Source organism: Lepisma saccharinum, chromosome 21 (genome assembly GCF_977018435.1).
Source record: "Lepisma saccharinum chromosome 21, izLepSacc3.1, whole genome shotgun sequence".
Lineage (NCBI taxonomy): Eukaryota > Metazoa > Arthropoda > Insecta > Zygentoma > Lepismatidae > Lepisma > Lepisma saccharinum.
In genome coordinates, this window is record NC_139249.1 from 12,091,692 (window position 1) to 12,117,866 (window position 26,175).

Consider the following 26,175-nt stretch of genomic DNA (forward strand, 5'->3'; position numbering starts at 1 on the left):
TGTGTTCTTCATTGTAACTATAATATATCGAGTTGCCTGACAAGAGAGATATTTATCTTGTTAATCTAAATGTGTTTCCCATTTTGTTTTTTTGGTATGTTGTTTTTCCAATTCAGAAATTCCAATTCTTACGCTTACCGATAAGAGATGTACACACTGTACTCGAGTATTATGATAACTAAAAATAGGAACCAATTGAAGATAACTTGTATAATTGTATTTTTTTCTGTGCTGGACCTTTGACGTGGGTAGTTTTCTTCGATTTTTCCCCCCTTGCGAAAGACAGTTATGATATTTCAAAATCTTAAAAAGTACATCTGCTTAGAATTAGTTCCTTCTATAGCATCCACGTGAATCTTCATATGGTTTGTTTTCACTGTGGCTACGTAAGTCTTATTAAACCATGTAGTGCCAGCAGATGTAATGGTAGAAAAATAAAATATGTATATAGAGTGGTCGAAAGAAAAGGTGATCTCAATTCAGAACAGAAAATGAAATTCACAAATATTTTAGCGTTGTTTGGTCTACAGGAAGTTAAATCTTTGGATAGTCACAGTAGGCTTACTAATGGAAGCAACGCGGTATATATTGTTGCAGTAACTTGCTTACTACACATGTATTCGGTTTGTGCAACTATAAATTAAAAGAAAAGAAATGTCATTTGCTCTGTAATGTAAATTCTTACATGAAGGTAAAAGATTCTATTGGAAAGAATTAGCTTTTTTTGTTGGGTGTCCATGGAAAATTAATGCGTCAGCTGGAACTAAAAAGTATAACAACTATAAGTCTGGCATTTTCTTATTTTTTACATTTGTTTCCTTCGTAAAATAACCGTTTTAACTCATTTTAATGATACTAGCTAAAACTTTTGCATTTATTTATTTGAAAAATCCTGAACATATGCCTTTAACGGCAGCATAAATAAGCCTCTAGGTAGAATTCGATTACGATCTTGCGGGTCATTGACGCTTTAGTTCGATAAACTTTAGGATCGATAAATACTCGAAGCGAAGAAATCGAATACAGCTTTCGTCGACAGCATTGCAGCAGATATGGTGCAAATGCTTCAAAATGAAGCAAGTCGCGTTTAATTCCGAATGTCGTCATCATGCAGTGAAACTTTTCATCCAAAATTTCATCTGTTTGAATGCAATGAACGACCGATTCTGTAAACTGATGTTATATTTGTTGTTAGCTTGGCGGTAGCAATGTGCAAAGGATGCGAAGAACGTACATTAAGAAAAAATAACTTTTTATCTGGTTAAGTACCGCAGTTCATTTGTTTCATTTGTGCAGAAAGATGCCAAGTAAGCTGAGAAAATGTGACATTGGAAATAAAGGACAAAAAGAATTATAAGCATTGGGGGGGGGGGGGGTACTTAACTACCAGTTTACGCTGGAAAGCCTTTAATGCCAGAAACATGCTCAATGTACCGTTACTCCCATTACAGGGAAAAGCGAGAGATGACTGCCCAAGGGGAATTGGACATGGGACGTCACGTTCAACTTTCTGCCGTTTATTTTCAGCAGGTGGCTGATTTATGGGGTGTGGATGGATGGGCCATTTTTAGAATTACGTCAGAGACAGTTCTGACGCTAGTCTCAAAAATCGCGTCCTTGTTTTCTTTCATTTTTTATACACCCAATTCTCAAAACTATAACATTACTGTTTTCTGCTTTAATGGAAGCGGTATAAGAAGCGTATGCTTCACCCACAATCTGTAAAAGTTGCGTGTACACTGCTGTACACCTGGTAGCAGATGTTTAACATTAGGCAAATTGCCCGCCACTGCTTTGATTCACTTCTTGTGCAATGCAGAGAATAAAGCAGCGAATCCACGTCTGCTCCAAAACACAACAGGATGTGAAAGAGATGTATGGGAGGATTTACTTACCATTGCATTTCCCACCGGCATTGTTGCCATCTCGGAGTAGTTAGCTTCTCGGAATTACAATATAGTCAAACCCAGCTCCAAAAAACCTGCCCCTTTTAATATTGGCATCATTTTTCTATTACGAATTAGATATAATCACATGTCAAGGTTTAGACAAGTCATGACTAGCATATTTTTACACTTATGAATAGTACTCGAACCCAAGCCTCCTGCGATTAACACTGGCTCCCCGCAACGGATTTTGATTTCATTTTAGGTGTTAATAGGATATTCCTACTTATTGGTTTTGGCAACACTGACCATCGGCTGTACAGAATCGTCCAATTTAGTACTAGCCAAAACACAATATTATGTTTATACTCAACGTTCAAGCATTGTAATATCGATTAGAAGAATGTTGACCTTCAGAAACAAACAGTGGCGGCGATTAGGGGGCACTTGCCCCCACTTTTTGCACTTTTGTCCCCGTTCTATGTTAAACCTCATATACAAAGGGAATTAAACTGTCCTTGGCCCCCCCGTTTTGGCATATTGCCCCCCCTAGTTTTGGACGCCAATCGCCGCCACTGGAAAGAAAACTAAAACCATTGCATGTCAAGAATAGTAAATGCGTTTTCTTGTGCTGAAGTAGGCTTTTCTTCTCTTTCTAAATATGCGTACGAAAATTCAATTCGTAAGTTTTCGAGTTTTGAAATTGCCCGTGTAGATTTGTTTCCCCATGTTCACTTCGGACACGGATTTTAATTTATGCGTCGCTTAACTCTTCTCCCCCTTCCTCCACAAAATGTTTAACACCTTTGCGGGTGTAAAAAACCGTTTTTATTTTTCGTTTCGGAGAGAACGATGAAGCTCTTAGCGCCATGCTCTCCTTTACCATCGTGAAGGGCAAATGAAGGTCACAGGACACCGTGCTTGTTCGTCTGTATTCTAAATCGCGCCGTTTTTCCTTCTTCATAGACAATAGCATGCAAAAGTATTGTGTGTGTTGTCCATATTTTTACACCACCATAATTTAAGTGTACTTTTCATAGAACCACAATGATGATGGTTCTTTTGAACACGTTTTTACGATGTCCACTGAAGAGAAAGCTGTCCAACCACTTCGGCAACACAAAACTCGTTCATCAGTCACAGTCACAACAGTGGATTCCGTAAGGTTATCTCTCTCTTCACCCCCCCCCCCCTTCCTCGGCAATGGAAGTTGGTCGAAGTTGTTATTAACTTAACAACACCAGAGGTTGGCCATTCTCCAAGCACTGGCAGACTTGCTCTACTCTGACGAACGGATTCCCCAAATAAGGGGCTCGTGAGGAGAGACGGCCGAACTAGTAACTGAACTTGACCTCACCATTGCTTCTTGCCCACAAATCGTGAGGGTAAATACAACGAAATGCTAACATAGGCCTGGCGGTCAAAAGGCATTTGGTCTATCTAGCAGTTAAGAGATAAACGGCTTATCTTGCGATCCATACATAAACAAGGAAGAATTGTGGAGGTCAGTGGAAGGTATTGCTTCGAAGAGGCAGGCATACGTATGTGATAAAAAAGACACGGTTAAAAAATTACAGGCATGATTTTTTTAAAAACATGGTTATTTTATAACTGATTAGCACAGAGCCCAAAATGCCATGGATCCCGTGTTCGAATCCCGGTCTGGACATGATGCTCTTTGTTAGTGTCCATCAATTTCATTATATCGTCACTCATCATCTTTGCTATTAGCCACAAGTGGCAGAAAAGCCTAGTGAAGTTGATGATATTAGTGCCTGGTGGGATAACAAGTAAAGGATCTATGGATCTGGTGCAGAAGTAGTGACATAATTAATTTCATGGGCGCTCACTTTGAGACAGCAAGACACTTTATGCCACCCCTCAAATTACACAAAGAGGGAAGTTATGTCAATCTTGCCCCCGCCACGAATTTATATGAAGTTTGCACCACTGATTTGTTTCCAAAAGTTGCAGAGAAAGTAGAGGGTAAAAATTAATCATATTTTTTTTTCCAGTAAGGATTGTTACCAGGCATTTCCTGGTTCGTGATCGTGTCGAGTTCTTGTTTACGATACGCAGACCAAGTACAGGCTCGGACAAAGGTTTGCGATGTATCATATAAATGTTATAATTCATCTGTTGCAATCGTTCAATTAGTTACTTATGCGTCTGTGGTCGTAATTTGTGTAGCTCCTTCTTCGACGTCAAACCTGAGTGAGGGAAATCATTGTTAGCTGCAAGATCGGCTTAGAGGACGGTTGTAAAATTCCCGAGCCCCAAGCGTATCACTTGTTGCTGCTTTCTTGACGTATCAACGGCTGGTATAAGCTGTGAGGTTGCTCAGTTCTTTGTGTGGAGTTGTACCGGATGATCACGTGAATGCGCAGGTGATATCTATTTGCGAAAAGGAAGAGAATTAACGATATTGCAGAAGTGATAATGTTGTGAATCTGTTTACAAATGATAAGTGATTCGTAGTGAAGAGGCGCAGTGTGCACATATATATGAGAAAAGAAGAATACCGGTGACGTGTTCCGGAATCGAGGCTAGTTTATTCTATTGTGATAGTTTGGATTTGTCTCTAAAATAGTGATATGAATACACATTTGGAATCGAGAAGTTTATTATTAATGTGATGGGATTCGCGTGAAATGTAAGTTGTCTTTATTTTTCTTTGTTTTACAATATATTTGGTAATATTTTGTAGTTGGTTATTCTAGTATGATTAGTGATTCGTGTAAACTGATATCAGAAATAGGACTTTCTACATGTAAATATCTTGGTGTTAGTGCGTAATTGAAAAGTTTAGTGGTTCGTGATAGTGGAAATTGTAAGTTCGTTTAAAATGTTTCTCAAGTCGACATAAAATGGCGGCGAACTGACCCTTGCAATGTAGTTCTTCGAGAGAAAGTTGCTTCTTTTCAGTTCTCCCCCATGTACATTTATATTTTTGTGTTTAACGGGAAAAACTTGTAAGGATCTTATAATTTTCACCATTTGCTAAATGGTGCGGTTTTAGTTGTGCCGTCCCTCTTGTTCCCAATTACTCCGTCTCATCGTTAGCGTCCATAATTATCCTAAAGAATATACTATCCTAAAAATGACGTGATTACAAAGTCAAACTTCTAGTAGTATGATATAATTGCAAGTACCAAGGCTATTTGTTGCCACTCTTGTGTAACGCTTTTCCTGTGATGATGGTTTCTCATGTGTGTGTTAGTATCTACGTGGCACTAAGAGTTGTATTTTGTCCTTTCCGTTATTGCACTGCACGTCGTTTTGTCACATCTGTTTAGGCGCTACAATGTGTGGGAATGATAGGAAATGGACAACCGAGACCGCCCCAACAGTACTTGATCAGGATTCGAACTTGGGACCTTTGACTCCGTAGCGAATTACGCTGAGCACGGATGCGGGCTTGTGTCTCTGGATGAGGTTAAAATAAATGCCCCAGTAGTTGAGTTAAATTCGATGTCTGGTACAAGAAATTGATGTTTTGATTACACCGTGCAGTGGCTGTCTTAAAAGAAATGAAAAGCCATTGTACAGTAATATTCATAAAAATACAATGTAGGATGGTGTGTTAACCTTCAACTATCTTATTGCATGAATGCTTTACTTCCATATACTCCATATGTAGTTGATATTATTAGCGTGTTTGAAACTGGTGCAAGTCCTTGGCGATTTATACAATCGTTATCCATATCGGCGTTTCCGAAGAGCATAGGTATTATGAGAATAGGAAGTTTATATCCTGACCTTGTATTCTAACAATAGAGTGGAATGCCGATTGAAGACGTACTGGCAAATTTTTTAGTATTCTACTTAATCGTGCACTTGAATGTTGTTTGTGACGCGGACTGTAAACTTTAATGAGTCTGGAAGGAAAATGTTACTTTTTCCAACGTGCAGAAAGGAGACTTGCGAGAAGCGATTTTTATAGTGAAATGCCTGTTTCCCAAGGACTTCACCAAAGCGCTTTGTGTGCTGATAACGTAACGTACATTTTTTTACGACTTGTAATTAGTTTCGCCTCAGGGGAGATCATGGAAGTCTTTACCAAGGCTCGTGGTGGTACGAGCTTCCGAAGAGCTGGAGTGCGAAACGAGTTTTTGTTTTGTAACTTTTGCTGGGGGGGATACATACAGGTGGTTGCGCAGTGGGAGGGAGACACGACACGGGGTGCTACTTACTGCCTTGCAAGTGGAATGCCCTTTTTGCCCGATTCTTCTTTAGAAAAAAATGTAAAATTTGTGTCCTTGAAGGCGGTTGGTTGCTATGCATCATTCCGTAACATTTGTGTTGTGTAACTACCACTTAGAGTATTAGGAATGTAAGAATATAATCCCATGTTTCTCCTAACATGCGAGGTGATGTAGGTTAAACTTCGTTATGCACCACTAATTTCCGAATGTCATTGTGTCAAGATGCTACCATGAAGAAAGATACTGCAATATGACAAGGAAATGAACCGTGTCATTTATCTCCTCGTCATATTAGATGTGTAGTGGAAATACGTAATCGCATTCTGACAAGCTTTCAAAAGATTGTAGTCATATGATTGATTTAGTTTCTTTTACTCGCTTTTGTACACCCAACGGCAAAGGTAACAGTAGGCGAATTGTTCCATCACCATTTTCATTCATTCTGGTTTTCGTAATGCGACGATCATGATTTGAAATAAAAAAATCAATATGCAGAGAACATCATCTGCTTCGCATCAACAGAATTCCATTCCTTAGAACAACTCAAGAAAGTAGAAAAAAGAAAATTAAAATAGTGATGGACAATTTGCCTACTGATATTTTTGCTGTAGACTGTACCACTTTTGGCTAGTCCCGAAGATGATGATGCCGTTAGACCGGGATTCGAACCCTGACCACTAGTGTCGTAGTGCGCTCTGCTAGCTAAGAAGTCGCGAGAAATTCTCCTTTGTTCGGAGTTTTCTGAAAAGCAAGCTGAAATTTATGCAACTTCACTCTAACTTCCCGAAACTTTATGGTGACTGCTTCGAGATATTTATCATTATCTGTCTGCCAAAAAGGAATTAATTTTATGCTGTTTTAAATCATCAATGGAAAATTAAGATCACAATTTCTACTCGCATAATTCAACTTCAGAGTGCTCTTCGATCGACACGAGACACTCAATTGTTCCACAGGCTTCCCCAGTTCTACAATAAAATATTGACTTTTTCTTCCCGGAAAGTACTTTCCGTTTGTCACTTACAATTCACCTTTAGGTCTTTTTATTGTTTATATCGTTTGTCTATATCTTGTCTTTTTTATACCTAAAACCATCTTGACTTATTCTTGTTTATCTGTTACTGTTTCTGTGTAAAATTGCTATTTGAAATGCTGTACCTGAAACTTGAAATAAGTAAATAAATAAATAGATTCAGAACAACCGTAGTTTACTCCCGACTTGTACATTACTACAGAAAAATAGTCTACCTAAACAATTGTTCATGCTTATTTATTTATTCATGAGTAATGTCTTTGATGTGGTTAAGTTTCTCAATTGGAAGAATAAACATTAATTTTTACGTGCGGTAACTTCATAACCTTCTCCCCCTCCCCAAGAAAGAGAGAAAAAAGCTATATTCGGGGTGCTCTTTGAGGTTTTCCTTGAACCTCTTGGCGGCTGAATTACTTATTGCGTGACTGCAGGCACCCTCCCCTCCTTCCTCCCCAGTCGTGTTCCATGTGTGCGTGTTAATGAGCACCTCTGTTGGTAGAAAAAGACGTGGTTTGCGTCAATGCGGCCTTTTGTGCCTGGAGTTCCTGTCTCCTCCCTCTTGGAGGGAAATAATTCTTGCCACTCCCCTCCGCCCTCCTGCCCCCTCGGGATTCTGCTTTCTTGTGGAGAAGTAACACAGGTACCAGTATTTCAAGCAAACTTGGCCGCTTATCACAGTGCAATTAACTCCAAATTTGTAGTGACTGATAACATTTCCTAAGAAAGCCTGCTCTTTTTCGTGTGTAAAAAAATAAAAGTCCCGAGCCAGTTTGGGGCGTGCAATCTACACTGGATTCAGTCCTCGGTTGAGTTTGAATAGCTTTTGGGTAAAATTTTGATTGTGTTGGAGGAGGACTTATGTGTACGAGCGAATACAGTGTGCATTTTTTTTTTATTTGGAGAGAAAATTCCCGCGGTACATAAGAATTATTGAAAGATACGTAATGGCATGTTGAACGAATTTCTTGTCTGAACAGGAACAGATGTTGTTTTAGTGTAGCCTTTTCCTAAAGGTACCGGGCACGGGTGTACCGGAAATGCACAGGATACTAACCATATTGCACAGGAAAAAAGTGATTTGTTTGGTTATGCTTTTTGTTTCCGATAACCAAATGTTGCTTGTAATTACTAAATAATTTTGTTTAAGAATACCAAAAAATTTGGTCAGACCAAATATGGTACTCTTAAACAAAATGATTTAAATAATCGTTTGGTAATTTTGACTACATTATTTGGTTTTTCCTAAACAAATGGCCTACATTTTGTTAGATTTACCAAAAAATTGTTTACGACAAACAAATAGAACTTTACCAAATCTTTTGGTACTGGTGAGCAATTGTTTGGTTGATGCCTATTTAAACAAACGATTTGTTCACCACTACCATTGTTTTGGTTAATCCAAACAAACATTTTTCTCGTGTGGTTTATATACTAGTGACAAATGTTCTGATATTGCTCGTTAAACACAAAGTTATTCTTATTTCGCCAGTCCTACAGTACGTAAGATTCAACACGAGAGGTTCCGGCTTCGAATCCCGGTCTAGGCATTGGTGTTCTTGGCGAGTGTCCTTTCATCATATAGTCACTCGTCCTGATTGTCGCGATTAGCCAAAGGTGACAGAAAAGCGACGCTAAATATTAAAATGAAGCCACGTTTTTCCATCATTACGTCCTTGTGTTGTATGCGTACCTTTTCTCAGACAGGCTACCCAAAATTTTATTCCGTACTGGATTTTGAAAGGTCCTCGTGCACATGGACGTCAGCAGGATTTTTCCCGGGGGGGGGGGGAGGGGCAACTTGGAATATTTTCCCCATAAATAGTGTTCATCCCTCAAAAAACATCGCTTAAATTTGAATTTATCATGTTCGTGCAATAATTAACACACATTCTTGTGGGCGGTGGCTCAGTCGGTAACGCGTTGACTACCATGCTAGATCCCCGGCCTGTTCAAATCCGGGAACTTTTCTAACGATGGAAGCGGCCCCGGCGCCCACCCAGCGTCGAATAACATGGGTACCTGGGGGAAACCCTGGGGGGTAAAGGCGGTCAGGAGCGTGATGCTGATCACATCACCCCCATTCACGACCGGATCAAGAAAGTGCGGGGCGTTACCCCCGCACCCCCTATACGCCTTCATGGCGTGGTGCTATGCACAGGGGAGCATTTTACCGTTACCTTTTTGAAATTAAATTATATGTGTGAAATACGTAATTTTTGGTTGACTCTTTTTCCAAGGGGTGGGGGCATGGCCCTTCCTGCCCCCCTCTTCCAGACGCCCATGCTCGTTCATATTCACGCAGTTAGAGGAGAGAGGAGAAGTTTAATGGAGGAAGAAGAAGAAGAAGAGAGCAGACTTAGTTCAATTATAATCTTCTTCCGGTTTTGTAAAAACCAATTTAGATACAGTATAGCGATTATTTTGTGTCTTGTGAATGAGCGAATACGTGAGGCGATGGAGATGCACGTCCCCCACCCTCTCGGCCCTTCATTTCGCAATTGCTATTTACGCATGTCTTTGCGAAGGAATGTCTGCGTTATGGTAAGATGGCAGAGTGCCCACAGGAACTGAGTTATTATTGGCCGAGAACAAACACGCTCGCTTGAAAACACGGCGGTGAAAACTGGACTTGGCTCTCTTTCCAATCCGATAATAAGTTCGTATTTTCCTTCCCAGTTATCGGCCTTTCGTAATCTTTGATCCTTACCCCCGAAGCCATCGTGACTTTTTGTGTGTGAAATAACTGATATCATTCCACTGCTGGTCACGCAAGGCCCTATCTGATACATCTAATGCTGTGTTGTCATGACAGAGCACGCTGTCTTGGGGTGGAATGGCGGGCGCTGTCGTCATCGCTTGCTGTGCAGGCGAAGCTGGCCATTTCCGGATTTTATCGTGACTAATCGTGTGCTCTTAAAGTCGCGGGCAATGGATGAGGATAGAACATTTTCCAAGGAAAGCCATATTCTTGGACACATTTCCTAGTGTCTTTACACGCGGAAGTCAGTAGGTTTTTACAAGTAAGTCCGCCCATATCTTTCCATATAAGGTTACCATTTTTAAAAGTTATCACATCTAGAATCAAACACTGAAAAAATATTGGTGTAAGGTGCAGCCCTTTGTGAAGACACCCAAACGTGAACCCTTTCTTCCACGCGGTGCATTCCGGACTAAATTTATGACACTAACGAAACACGGCTCTGCATTCTGGCCTGTCCATATGTATTTGTCCTTTTCATTAATGTCATCTTCGTCTTCGCGATTAGCTAACAGTGGCAAAGAAGCGAATTAAAATCAAATTAATTAATCAATACAGTACTGACACACAGGGACTTGGTTTGGATTTCTGGGTGTGATGATGTAAGGGCGAAATTTGTGCTTGCTTAAAGCTGCCCTGGAGTTTACCCAGCCTCTAAATAAATGGGTACCTGGTCCGTGGTGCTGATTACATCTTCACAACGGCAGAGACCGTGAATGTGTGCCTCTCCCCCTGTATTTGCCGTATGCACAGTGTACGGACCATATAGTTCTAAATGTTTCTTTTTACTACAAAAAAATAGTTGTTTTAATTCACATTGCAAGAACGATATGAATTAAATTCTAATGTTATTGGTGAATGTAATTTACTATGCATTTCATATTACTGTGGTGTAAGCCCAACCTGTTCTCAACCACATGAATTTTTCGTCCCACACTCTTTTCAGCAAGTGTTAAAGAGTTGGAGTCCCTATTCTGCTGCGTCAGTTGAAACGATGTCAACTTCGCCACAGCTCGTTGCTACGTACAGCTCTCATCCGTCGGCATTCTCTTTTTCCTCATTTCGTCTGAGCTTAATATGCACCGCCCGACCTACATCACTGTGGGAAAACATCCTTTGAAGCAGGAATTTATGCTTTGTACGTGCGGTTTATATGGGAAGTGAGATTCTGCATAACGGTGCGTTCTCTCCGAGCTTGCTTCAATAATTGATTTTCTTCTCCGCATAACCCATTAGGAAAGTGTTCCCAGGCCCTCCCATTCTCCGACGGCTGACAGTGTGTGCGTGTGCTCTCTCGCCCGTGTTCTTCTATTCTACACTTCAGGTTTTGTGTAGAAACATGTCGGTGCTGTTTTTGCCTGCGGTATTCACATGGCGTCCGTGATTTTGGAGTCGTAAAGAAAGTTACGAGCAGGAAACTTTTGCTTTATTGTTGTTTTCCAGTTATTGTACGTCGACCCTCCACCTCTACGTAATTTGCAACGTAAGTACGAACGAAATTAACTTTTTGATTAAGTTTGAAATAAAGAAATGTGTGTGTATCAGGGGCGTTTATTGTAGGCTAGCTAGACTATCTGCAAAGCCCAAGCCCAGATAATTTTAGGTGAAAAGGAACCAACGAATATTATGAGCTGGTATGTTAAGCTCATTTTCTTTGAAATATGATAACTATTCTTTTCTTTCAACGTACAAAATAATTTCAAATGTCAATTTGCCTTGAGAGAATTGAAGTATAGAAATCTGTGTAAGAATGCAGCAAGTTACAACACAGCCTTAAATATTAGAATGAAAATTTTCATATTCCGTATTGACCGCCGGGTAGGCAATTTCATATCAATAATTATAATTTCTCATGTTGCCCTCCACATTTATTCATTCCATTAAACATATATATTTTATTCCTTTCTTTGATCTGTTATTATTATTATTATTATTATTATGTGATTGCTTACTTCAATTTTAATACAAAACCGTTAACGGGAACAGCGACACCTTCAGCATATCTTTTCTCAGTTCGAACACCACAGTGAGGTGAGAGAGCCTACATCTTGAACTCAGCATACGCCACTGGTGTGTGTGTGTGTCCCGCTGTACACAGTTCATTTTCGACTCCCATTTTGTTGATATCAGCAAATGAATTCACTATTTATATATTAAGTCACTGTTGCTGAAGACTTGTAAGTTTATCATTCGGAGAGGCTGGCTGACGTCAGAGATCCCAACGTGTGCGTCGAGAGCCACATTGTTTAATGTAAAATATGCACAAGCGCGCACTAGTGCCACATTGTTATTTCAACATGTTGAAGCTTCTCTACAAAGATCGTTTACAGTCTGGGAAAGAAATATCTCCCCCATAACACTACTGGTATATTAAGGCTTTATGGGGGAAGTATTTCTTGCCATGACTGTACGTACACCGTGCAGTATTACGTTCTGTATTATCAGTTATATCTTAAAATTTACTACTTGAATAACTTCAATATTCAGACGAATATATATGCCGACCTCCGTGGCAGAGTGGTTAGCACAGCGCGCTCCGACACCAGGGGGGTCTGGTTCGAACCCAGGCCTGGCCATGGGTGTTATTTGTGATTTTTCCTTCATCAGGTTCATATCATCGATCATCCTCATCTTCGCGTCTAGTCATATGTGAAGAGAAGCGAAGTAAGAGAAAGCAAATCAACAACAATATAAATTATTGAAGTTTCACAGTATCCAATCCGTACTTCGTATGATATAATTGGGGGTAAAGAACTGTCTGATGTTCACAGGAGTAACGTGGACATGCCCAAAACAAATTTGAAGGAGCACAATGCACATGCTCGAACGTAATTATTATGTATTGTGATGCAGGAAGATGAATTGTTGTACCAATCTCCCTTTGTAATTAGTCGACCAATCTGAATTCTTAACTTTTTGAAACATTTCTACTTGTCCATTGATAGCGTGAATAAATAGCTTTAAAATTCATTGTTTACTGCATTATTCATGTTTGGGTATGTGTACGTTTTAGTAGTGTTCCGTAATGTAGTCTTGTGTGTCGAAAGCTACATTTTAGTCCTATAATTGGGTCTAAATTAGTCGTAATTGTTGTGGCATGTCGCGAGACGTTTATTGATACAAACGCTGACCTAGACGTAAATTTTAGAAGCAAGAACACTTATTCAGAACGAAATATCTTTAAACATAAGAAATGAATGATACGTTTTGTGATTCTTAACTCTTGCTCGCTTCGTGAAATCGTTCTGCCGTCATAACACTGAAGCAGATGGGAGAACGGGATCAGAACAGACTTCACCTTCCCTGATAATTGCAGTGTGTTGATTCAGTCGTGTTTATCTGCTCTGGGAAAATACGTGTGTCGTTGCTCCAATGGGAGAGCATGTTTGCTTGCCATATGAAAGAGGTCATTTTCCTTATCTCCCTAATTATTGGCTTTGGAAGAAATTTTCCTGATAGGGTTATCGCGTGTTCGTATCGTGGTGACTTTCTAACCTCGTTCAGAGCCTATTTGTGTCTTTGTAGCGAAACAGTTTTTCTTCGTGTTATTGAAATTCCTTCTGTGAATTCGTGTAATGTTAATCTTGACAGAGGCGTGGAAAGACAGCCACATTAAAACAACGTGTTATCACGTTCCTGTGCATTCAGGTAAAAATCAGCGTTCTCTGTTCTCCAGACTATGATTGATTGATTTATTGAATTAGGTTGCTTTTCTGCCACTTTCAGCAATCCGGAATGACGCGGCAACACTGCACGTTCAAGACACACATTTACTCCGTTGAATAAAAATCTGTATAATATCGGTTTCGCAATGTGAGTCGACAATGATAATGGATTTTAAAAACAGCTGCAAAAGGCTTAAAAATAAAACCAAGATTGTATTTGTAGAACTACCCAATACTAAGAAAAAGTTTTCACAAATTGAACCTGTTTTGGCCGATTTAAAATAGAGTTAAGAATTAATTTAAAATCTTTCTGACTGTATTTAAATTTCACTAATTTCTCGCTAATAGAATTTCAATATAGTTCTGAAAGCACCCAAAAACTGGTGTTCTTTGTTCTCGCGATGATAAGAAATCGCATACTCGAAAGAAAAAAAAAATAGGTATCGCAGAATTGAATAATTTAAATTTTGATGGAACTTGTTTTTTGTGGTTAATTTTTGATTGCTCGAGTATCCATAATTTTTAATCCGATAGAAGTGCATGTTTTGTTCAGAACTTCGTAGCTTTCCTGTAAGTGCAGTGTTGTTTACTCAACACAGATATGGTCGCCTGCATAAGAATGGTAGGTGGGATGGATGCAAGGCTGTGTCCAATTACAGAGCGCGTGAAGCGTCGGAGAATGGCATTGAAACGCAGGGAATTTTCTCGTGACTTGCAGCGAGGTCGTGCTCCTCGATACGTGGGGAACCAACGCCTGCGGGAGGGGGCACGAACAAGCTAATGGAAGGACAACGAGATGCTTGCGCAAATGAAGTACAATACCCTCTCCTTCATTTCGACCTTCAAGAGGGGAAAAAAGCAATGTTCTATTGTTCAGCTATGGCGTACGCTCGGGACGGGAGTTGAGTTGCGTAGCTCGTTTAATCCGTGTCAATGAAGATAATATTCCGGGATCTTTTAATTTTGAGGAAGGTCAGGGACCTACTCTTCCACAATTTCACGGCGTACGAAGCTCAGAAAAGTTTTGACCTGGTTCTGATTGAAGGGTGCTCGAAGGACCAGCTTTGTGGTTTCATTCAACACTTCGTGTCCTTGGTAGGAATATTCTGTTGAAAGTAAGTGGAGATGCCACTCCTTCGTTCGGTGACCGAACCCGCAACCTCTCCATTATATATGTTCATGGTGGTATGGATTTCATGAAATAATGAACACTGACTCAAGGCCAGTTGAGGTGTCCTGTTTGGTAACTTGTATCCTGAGAGTTACTATTTATTATTGATAATAATAATATGTCTCCAAGGTTGATTAAATCAAGGATAGCATGTGTTAATGCTAGAATTGACCACCAGTGTTGGTAAAGAAGACCTTGACACTTTTTGTTTACCCACTTCAACAAATCCAAACTTTTTAAAGGAGAAAGCGAGACGTCCTTTCGAGAATATATACGCAAGTAAATTAACGAATATGGGCATTTGTGAAACAGTACCAATAAACATTTTCATTGTATTACTTGTTATGTAACGTTGCTATTCTGAGAATTCAATGACATTTTGTGGCAATACCTTGTGCATCCAACATTTTGTCCTCGTTCATTGTACTGCGGAGCTCTTTGGACCTTTGGTTTATTTCCTGCAGGCTAGCCCATCTCCATGATCAGTACTTTCCGGGTTCGAATCCTGGCTTTGGCACGGGTGTTCTTTGTGAATGTCTCGTCATCAATTTCATCATATCATCCTCATCTTCGCGATTAGTCACAAGTGGCAGAAAAGCGAAGTAAAATAAACCAAATTATTTGCGGTCTTCCTCATCTTGTATGTGACGTGAGACGGCAAAACTTGTTTTAACACAGTGGTACTCATATCGATTTAAGGTTTTAAACGTTGCTTTTCCTCCTATTTTGGCTAATCACGATCGTTGGGGAGAGTTGTGATGATAAACGGACAAACACATATGGACAACATAACACGAAATCACCTCAGATGATTTACACGGACTGTATATCGGGCGTCAGAGCCTCGTTGGTTTGCATCATCATAGTTGGGCGATTCTTCTCTCCTTCAAGGAGGCCACCGCAATAGCTTGGAGGTCTAATCTGTTGTCTTTAAAATGTGGGTACAATTCCGACTCGAAATATGCAGCACGCATATTGTTCAGTTTTTTTTGCAACACCCTGTACTTAAACCCGTGTTGTAGGAATACCCTTACACAAATCTTTCCAAGCATTGTTCGTTCCTATTTACATGAATGATGTAAGAAAGGAATTCAGTGACCGTGGACCAACGGTTCAGAAAAGAATGCCGTGTCAATTTTCTTACAAGAAACCACTTTTAGCTTGAAGTGAAACTCGACCCGAACGTTGCACACAGATAGCGAGTGGACCATGTAACATCGAGGTTATCAAATACGGGAACTTCATGTAGGCGTCCCCTTATCAATAACTTGAACAAACAGACCGAGGCATGCGCGAAAAACACCGTTAACGTGTAGAAGATAGTCGGCAAGTTGTGTTTTTTTTTTAAACTGTAATGGCAGGCGAGGAAAAGGAAAGGTCAAATCGTGTTAGAAGCAAGTGGATGTAGGAGAAAGCGGCTTGGGCTTTCATTTACGATTGCGTTCGTTGGAAGTATAAATTACTGTCCAAGGGCACGGTTTTTGCTCGACATGCCGTTGACCTTACAATGGTGCATTTCAAGCCAAACAAGGGGCGGGAATGAATAATTTTCGCTTTTTTTTTTTTTTTAAAGAGATTTTGCGAAACGTTCGGGTTGCTTTAACTTCGCACATTATCTCTGTTCTTTTACTCCAACTATTTCTTAAGGTGCATTCGAAGGAAGTGGGTTAAGTTTTAAGAATTTGAGCCAACCTCCGTTGTGGACGTCAGGTGGTCGGGGGTTCGAATCCCGGCCATGGGATGGGTGTTCTTTGTGAGTGTCCCTTCATCATATCACTCATCCTCTAAGACCGTCAATTTCCGCTGCCGTCTAATTACCGTTAAGAAAGATGGTCGTGACCGTTTTTAAAGTAGTAACGGCCATGACATGGCTGGCCTAATTAATGTAATTTGAATGATTCAATTTTAAACAACATATTTGTGGTGAATTCAAGTGCAATTTAAAATCATTATTTACCATTCTGCACGATAAAATATTCATTTTTTTTTTTTTTAAAAAAAAGACGTGTACCATTTTTATATACTGTTAGATTTTAAACGGTAAAATATTTAGCCAAAAGTGGCAGGAAAACTAAGAAAATAAAAAAATCAATAAAATAACTTAGTTTGTTCATTCGATGAAATCAGTAGTAAGCAAAGTCGTTTTATATTCCTTCTGGCCAGTTCGATAAATGTTTTTGTGGTAGGATGCATCCTGTTAAAGATTTAGTTCTTCAGGCATTCCAGCTCCATTAATATCTCTCTTTTGGTTCTTGTTCGAGCAACACTGAGTGAGTTTTAATGCAGTCGTTGTTAGCAGTACGTAATAAATCAACTTTTTCTCGCCACACACTGACCATCACGTCACACCACCTCCGGGCGCATTAGTCACGTTTACCATTTCCTCGGCATGACCTCAGCATTGTTGCTGGACGTGAGCCTGCATTGATTATAGTTGAAGAAAGCCGGCAGGCATTTGTTTGCCATAGCTCTTAGTGTCTTTGACCAACGTGTAGGTGCTGCAAAAGTCGATGAACCAAATATTATCAACAAACTTGTACACTTAGTAATGTGGTATTTGCTTTCTTTGTGCGCTTAAGATAATGGCACTATATCAAGTAATTTGCGTCTTGCGTCTAGTTTCACACCTCAAATGTATTACAGGACTGTACATATTTAAACCATTACGTTTAAAATGTGTATGTGCCGGTAAGGAGTCTTGCGTAAGACTTGGTTTTTAACAAGACTATGAAGGCCGATTCCGTATAGGTGAAGCAGTGGAAGTTCAAAAATGCTTCGCCCTGCACACATTTGATAAGTTCTCATAAAATTGCAGCTTTGTATTAGATAGTACACATGGTATGCTTTTTCAATTATGCTTTTACTTTATACATATACGAAGTGTTATAGTAGTGGACTTGGTTAAACGTAGTCTAAATATATTAGTAGTGTTAACGAACATTGCATAAAGTTTTACTCAGTAATGACGTTTAAACAGTAACTTGAGTATGTTCCAGAAACTATTTCAATTTAATGAAATTTTGTCAACGTACGAGATGCCACTAAAATTAAATTACGTACTTGAACGATAGATAATATGGGTTAAGAGGCGAGCCACTGAGGTACACCAATGTGTATATATATATCCAAGATTCCTTCATCGTGATTAGTTGGTTTGAGTTTGTGTGTGTGGCGTACTCCGGTCAAGGAGATATATTCAGTTGACTGGCCGATTCATAATCTCGCTACCAAATCTTCTGTATTCTAGAGCCTCTCTACATATGGATGTTCCCTTTTATGAGTTCTTCATGAAGTCCATTCCAACACCATCGATTTTCATCGTCGCGATCAGCCAAAGGTGCCAGAATGGAATTCTGTCTATGTATTGTACCGTGCCGAGAAAGTACACTACTGTTCATATGAAGTGACACATTCTTCAAACCGTATAAAATGTGTCACTTTATGTGCACATGAGTGTACAAGGAGGAAGTCGAAGTAGACGCACATTCTCGATGTCCATGGGTGCCTCCAATCTTTATTCAAGTTAGTACAACGCGCTACGACGCCATGGGTTCTGCGTAGGTGTTCTTTACAAGTGTCCCTTCGTCATATCATCACTCCCCCATCTTCGCAATTAGCGTAAAGTTGCAGAATGGTGAAGTAATATAACCAAATCAACCCATCTTTATCCAGGGATATAGTCTTATGTGTTCCCGCCTGAATTCGACACCTTACCGACTTTTCGCCAGAACAGCAACACCAAATAAAAGAACAAACAGGAAGGTCCATCTTCTTTAAATCAACCTTGGATAACGCAGGCCTTTTATTGTCTCAACTCGCCTCTTCGAAGACAGGAAGCCAGTACGTGAGGTTGCAAGCGCCAGGGAATTGTGGTGCATGTTTTCACGCGGCCGTGGGAGGCAAAAACTTTCCGTTGTCTTACTGGAACAATAGTCCTGTATAGTCGTGACCCTAGCAAAGATAAGACCGTGACCGACTATGTAACAAGTTTCTCCCCTTCCCCACTGGATTTTTCCAGACCATTGTTTGAAGATGCTGGTTGGGGACGTTGTTTCCCTGTAGCGGCTCTGAACTTATTCCATTTCGCAGAAACAAGCCACTCTTTGTTATTTCCAGTCTGCCCGAAACCCCATCTTTAGCTACACAATACTTCTGGGAAGACAAAATTAACATGAATTTTCATTGATTTATGATAAAGCTCATATGTTCTGATAGGGACATTTAGAGATAAGAAAATTTCAACTGAACCTTATACTTCAAAGAACATATTATTATTAACATTCAACCTTGAATAATTTGGTAAACACAGATATGTTACGTAGAAATTTAAGCGTAAAATACAGGCTTAACCAGGATTATAGCATACCTACCGTGCCATTGCTCTAAAAACTGAGCTAGCTAGCTACTCCTGGTTCGTCTCGATTTCTCGCTTACACTGTTCTTTGTGGACGAGAGGCCATATAGATTAGGGATTCAAGTCGTGGTCGAGCCTGTATTTTTCCCTTTCAGTTTCTTCATATTGAAATTCCTTTTTTGTATTCTATTTTTCCAAACCACCAAGGAAGTTAGTTTCGTTACAAGTAAGAGATTAGTTACCCATACTCCCAAGAAAATAGCTATTTCAAACACTGCTCGGTTTGTATACACCTGGGCCAACGTTAAGTTTGGTTTCGTGCATGCACTGCAATGCACTTGCCCCAAGATACATAAAATTTGTTGCCTATTGACGGGATTCACTCCTATATTACTTTGAAAGTTAAGAATTTTCGGGAATGTTGGCTAAGACACACACAAAACGAAGTTAATTTTTTTAAAAAACTTGCTCGGTGACGATTGGCACCTTTTAATAGTGGATGTATTATTTGTAGTTGATATTTTGCCTGGCCCTTTTCGCGATTTGTTTCCCTCTGGTGGTCATTTTAGAACGTAGCATATTGTTTTGCTTCTTGCACGAACTGAGTAGCAGGTTCGATCCATCAGCAAGTTCCTGAAAGTTGAGGAAGTGCAATGCAATTGGGGCAGAAATATGGTAAGAATTGGCATGAACAAGAGTTCTTGTTGCCTGTCTCTGCATTTTACTTCTGCTAAACGGATAACTGTGCCGCAGGCTGCCATGTGTAAACCTTAATAAGAACTAGGTCTGAACTCATTTGGCGACCGAAGAGGAAATAAAGATCAAGCTGTTTTGCAAATGTGTTGTTTTATTGATGGCACGCAAGGCGCTGTTAAGATACCAATTAAATGATAGTTTCGTTGCCACAGCAGGTGTACGTTTCCGTACCCTTGTTTTAACCTTTTATGGAACGTTTTGTACGAAGATTGATGGTGAGGCATTAAGAGTATCACACATTGTCAACTTTATCCTCATGGTTGACAATTCATCAGCTTGTTAATCAAATAATTTCGATGTCGCGCCCCGGGAGCTTTGCCCCCCCCCCCCCCCCTGCACGCCTCGTTACGGGAATTAAATGCTTGGCAACAGTGCTTGCTTCAAGGATCGATGCGTGTTTTCCCTGACCTCTGCGTGGTGCGCTGTTGCCAGCTGTCACGCATTGCGTGCTCGTTACGAAAAAAGGAGTAGGCGAGTTTTCAACTTTTTTTTTATTCCCTCTCGCCCTTTCTCTCTGTTCCCCCCTTCCCCCACGCCTTTGCAAAGCATCATCAATCTCCTCAAGTCAAAAGCTGAGGAGGGGGAGAAACCGCTTGCATTTGCTGACAGTGTTGTCGAGCCGAAGTGTATGTACTACTTTCCGTGCAGCATACGAACGAAACTCATCCTTTTGATTTCGCCTGCACGTCGTCTTCTTTTTTTTTTTACGAGTCACGAAGAAAAATTACGGCGGATGTTTCAGCACTCGTAAAGCTTCTTTTATTGTGATGGTTAAAAAAAAGAAGAAAAGAGGCGCGATGCATGAAATAGCGTTCGCATTTTTCTACGCTACGTTCATTTATTTTTTTGCAGATCATTGTTTAAGCCAGCGATTGTCACACTGATAATGATCCAGGAAATCAGTTATCGTATAAAGACTTGAGCACGATTTCCATCATATCGAACCCTTAACTCTGCAATTGCTTTTGCTGCTACGTATACTTTGCCCCCCCCCCCCCTCCCTTCCTTCACATAACTTACATACCATTCCACTAAAATTCGTTCTAGTGAAGGTACAAAGTGTTTCCATGGCACCTTTTTATTTCCTGGCTGCAGGGTCGATAAAATTTCTGTCATTATCTAGCATTATTTTTCTTTAACTACGACTTACACATTATCCACCTTGTTTCAAACTACGAATTGAACATTATCAAGCTCGTCCATTATGTACACGTTTCGATATCCTCCCAGAATTAAGATAAACTAAGATGCTCATTTTTTTTGTCCACAACAGGCTCGTCAAGTTTACTTGTAGTCGTCAGGCTTATAATTATCAGTTTTCTGCAAGCCTTTGATAAATAGTAAACTTATGCCAATAATAAGTTTTTGTCCTTGGTGTACACGTAAGCCCAGCTTGAAGTTCGTTGCGTGACGAAAAGGAAAATTTCTTGATGGATATTCAGTGAACAACTTCTCCCACAATGCATTTCGCGAAATCACGCCCGCCACCATTTTCCAGGCAAACAGATCAAATCCAGCGTTTGAAAACATGTCTAGTAGGAATTGTGCGCCTGGTAGGATTATCATGATCATACGAGGAATGTGTACGTACATAATATCGCAAATTTCTTGCTGTAAGAAGGCTTTTCATACTCTTTTTCTTAACATGTGCTAATCTGTTTTCCGGACTTAATGCGTATTTCTTCCCAGAGTGCACTGCGTGATGACGCCAAGTTGAATATCATCCGTTGATGCATCCAAAATGGCTGCAGGATAGGCATGTTTGTTTTTCCTGCACGTATGAGAGTTCTACAATGTGATTTCCTCATTGTTAACAATAATCGTTGTTGCAAGTGTAGTTAGTTTATTTGATAATTGAAGGAGTAGGGAGTTCTCAAACGTAAAAATAATAAATGTAGTGAGCATTGGTGTATTTTTATCGAAATTCAAATGTGCTGAAGCTGGTGGTTGCAGCAATGTCGTTAATTCCTTGAACTTTTTTGCATATTTATTTTGGCGATTCAGAAAGCAGGAAAGCTCTTGTTTTGACAGTTATCTTGGCACTGGATATACTTGCTCGAAAGTAAACTTCCTCAAGAATTTGGACCGTTTTCGAGTCTCTAAAACGCTTTGGTCGCGGTTTCATTCGGAGTTTGCGACCTTCATTTGCCCTTCAACGAATGCCTAGCTATGCTGTAGCTGGTGGGAGCGGTTCTTCCTCCCCCCCCTCTCTTCCTCCCCTCCCCATGCTGACATTATCTTGTCTCGAGCGGATAACAGTGGTAGGGCAGTCACATGTCCGGCGGGGAAAGTGGGAGAAGATTTGAAAGGGGAGGAAATGTTGTTCCGCAGGGAACTACCAGCCTGTGACGTTCGCGGCGTTGCCAAGTCTCTGCTCGTTCTCATTTTCCTACGTGGCATGCTGTTTCCCTCCCTCCGTCCACCATTGCAGGAGGGAAGAGGACAGGAGACCATTTGCTGCCGCCCTGCGTAAAGCTGACCACATTAACACCAAGGTTCTTTTTTCTTCGGAAAAGACCCGGAAGGGGGTATTTATGTTTTTATCACCACTTGCAAAATGCGTTTATTGGGTCCATCAAAGGAATCTTGGAGGCTGTTATTCTTAATGTGACAGTTAACTTAAAGCGTTCTTCGGGTCCTATTTCCGGAATGTGAACCACCAAGACAAATACCCACGATGCAATGGCTATTTTATGCCTATCCAATACTATTTGTCTACGCATTCCGAGTGTCACGTTTTCTGTATCGTTTTAACGTTATTATAGGATAAAGAGAATAATGCTGAATACACACTGGTGTATTTTTGTTATTTAGCGTACCCTTTGTGCTTTTTGGTTAATCGCGACGAATATGAGAGTGATGTGAAATTGATGAAGCGGATACTCTAACCCCGGGCCGTCACCCCACTACCGAGTTCGGCGCATACTGTTGTTGAAAAATGACTTTGGAAATGTGTTGTGTGCGTGTGTTTATGAGAGAGAGGGGGAGGGGCTATTCCCTTTGCTGGCAGAGAGGGCGAGTGCGTTTCTGTCTACAATTTTATCTTTGTTTCTTGCAAATTTCTCTTTAACTGTCTGCAAGTAAAGGTAAACTCTTTTGCGAGAGGCATTTTAAAGCACCAACCGTGTTCCATTTGAATTGGAGCAGACTTCTGCAACCATTTTGCTATGAATTTTATACGTTTTAACAAATTATCCAACATATTCAGTTTTCTCCATAAACGAAATTTGGAATCTGTATTTCTGGCTGCATTTTCCTCCTGTATTTGGTAGACCAAGTTGTCTGGCTCCACCAGACAAAGATATGTGGTGGCCGAGGCGCTGAGTGACGGACTCTAATGTTGCTACTGAGGCCTGATCCGGTCATGGGTATCCATCCCCTGTGCTTGTCCCTTCGTGAGTTTAATCCAATATTCGTCGTGGAGATCAATGTTTAGAGTAAGAAAAGCGACGTTAAACAAGATGAATACTATACATAAAATACTCTTCTGTAGGATGCTGTAACTTTAAATCCAATGACGGAGTGCCTCCCAAATGGCGCAGTGGGTAGCGTCGTCACCTTGTAATCAAGACGTTCCGGGTTCAATACCCGGTGGATAGTTCTATCACACTTTAAACTGTAGGTCCAGGCCCGATTAACCTTACTGTGCATAAAGTAGACTTAAAACACCAACTCGATTGAATCAATCAATTCCAATGCCGTATTTCCCATGCATGTCGTCTTATGGTGAGGTGAGTGGAAAAATAGTTAACGGCCTTGTGTTGCAAAGTATCATTTGAAACGAGATAAGAAGAATGTGAGAAGTGTGCTCTCATTTGGAATAATCTTTTATCCAGTTTGAAGAAATCGCTTGTATTGTTTCTATGTTTGGCATGCTGTTTATTATCGCACCGCCCCCCCCCGAACTTTTTATTTTTAAAAAAGGATCATGTCACCCTGCTTCGCAAGAAAAGCCGAGGCGCATAACGACCAGAGGCAGCGGTCAAGCTCTCACAATTGGGTCACTTTCTAAACGGCAGATGACTGCTTCACACGCTCGCAGCGCGGAACGCCGAAGAGGAGGAATGGAAGTGTCTAGTCGGCAGAACAGCCATGACACAACTTTCACATGCCCCCCCTGCATGCCACGTAGTTCGGTCGTCGTGTGACCATTAGTTATCGCCGTCTTGTATCCAGTGGCGTACCCAGGATTTTCTAAAGGAATGGGTTATGTATACTTTTTCTTGGCAGTCAGCCCTCATTTTGTCATATTTTCCTACCTTTGACGTTCTTTTTTAGGAATACTGGGCCAAAGGGAGGGGCCACTGCTTGTATCACACTTTGGAGTAGGTGCGCGTTTTGCTTGTAAGAGGATGTTATTTTTGTCCCCACTCCTTCCCGTGTTGTACGGTGTCGTTTTTGTAGATTGTCGGTTAAAAACTTGCTTTTTTTCCGTCTTGAGACACTCGGGGATAACATTTTTGAAAATGTAGTTTCGAAGAAGAAGAAACAGCCAATAGTGTAAATGAAGATGCCAAAATCACTTTGGTCATTAAATACTTGTGCGATTGGTTGCGGGCCATATTACATTTAACTCATACGAAACATAATGCTTCAAATAAAATTAAAGGTTTTATAAGCACCAAGTAGGGCCTCTTAAAGAAAAGTGTGTTAAGTCCGAGTTTAGACAGCCCTGGTCCAAAGTATGACATACAGTTTGTTGATGGTATGGATGTAGCAGATATTGGCAGGCATAATTCCATCGGTATATCGGTAAAAGTTACAAATTATTACCGACTAAACAATTTAGTGTAAGAATTTTTAATTTTTTATGAATACATACAAATAGTTTTCCTCCTTTTAAAAATATTTAATTACTTAGTATTTTTTCGAAAAGTATCTATTTAAAGAGGTTAAGCAACGATTCATATTCTTCAAGGAAAACTTACAATGTCGTGTCGGATCGGTAGAATGTCGATCCATCCCTAATGCAACTTGTTTATAGTCTGTGAATGCTTTCTGGAATTTTTTTCTCTTTGTTGCAGGGTTCCAAGTGATTAATGTAAATAATAATAACAAACATTTTGAAAGTATGATCAATAATAAATATTTTCAGAACCCCATTATTATTTTTTTAACGAGGCCTCAGATTCAAGTAGCGTTTTGGCATTTTTTTATTGGGATCCTCCTCTGTCTTCAGTCTATCTTTCAATCATTCCATGTACCTTCGCCAATAATTTTGAATAACATTCTTCAAGTAATCAATTGCAAATATTCTACATAACTCGTTGTAAAATGAAATCCGTGTGGATCCAACGGCTATCTCAGCAGACGAGCTTTATTTTATCACGAACAGGAAATTATACTCTTCCCATAAAGGAATGCACCATCAGCATCTAACCTGCACGTTCGTAAACTTTCGCAGGAAATTTTTGTGTGTCCACATGCATGGGAGTCCGGAAGGGGGGCCGTGGCCCCCCTGGAAAATGAAAGTCAACAAAAATTATGTATTTCACACATATAATTTCATTTTAGCCACAATAATATGTGTTAATTATTGCATGAACATCATAAATTCAAATTTAAGCAATGGTTTTTTTAGGGAACAACATTATTTTTGGAGAAAATGTGCCTTCCTTGCCCCCCCCCCCTGGGTACCTTCCTTGCCCCCCCCTGGGTACCTTCCTTGCCCCCCCCCCCCTGGGTACCTTCCTTGCCCCCCCCTCCCGCTGGGAAAAGTCCTGCGGACGTCCATATCCACATGTATAATGCATGTGTAAAGAAACTCCACGCCCTCCAGAATGAAAGTTCTCAAAGGACACATGTCCATTTGGACACCTTTTGGCTGCTGTTCTAAGCAATCGTATTGTTTATCCCCTGTTGGATTATTGATCTGACTCGTATATTGCTGAGGGATTGCATCCCATTTAGAATCTGAACAGTGGCATTTTTTCGGGCGTTCCTTCATTATGATTTTGTTTATTACCTTCCTTTTCTACCCCTTTTGTTAATCGCGACGATGAGATTGAATTGTGATATTATGAAATGGAAGGTGGGGGCAAACGTGCCTGAATTGGGCTCGGAACCTGCCTTCGAAGTGCTTTATACTGACCACTGTCAAGGAAGCCGGCTATACTCAAATGAACAATGTTCTTTTAAAATCTACAGTTGGAAAGCCTCCCTGTGTAAAACTATTTATTAAGAAAGACAATGTTTGAAATTTGTATTCATGTCCAGACATTATTAGAATAATTAAATCAAGAAGACTTAGGTGGGCAGGCCATGTGGCACGAATGGGAGAGGAAAGAGGAGTTTACAGGATTCTTGTTGGGAAACCTGATGGTAAGAGACCAGTAGGAAGGCCAAGA

The 26,175-nt window shown here is 40.3% G+C and overlaps 1 protein-coding gene across 3 annotated transcripts in view; it reads left to right on the forward strand.

Moving 5' to 3' along the window:
* The window catches only part of Kdm3 (Lysine demethylase 3), a 444,114-nt gene that overhangs the window by 365,053 nt on the left and 52,886 nt on the right, over positions 1-26,175 (forward strand). The window lies entirely within an intron of this gene.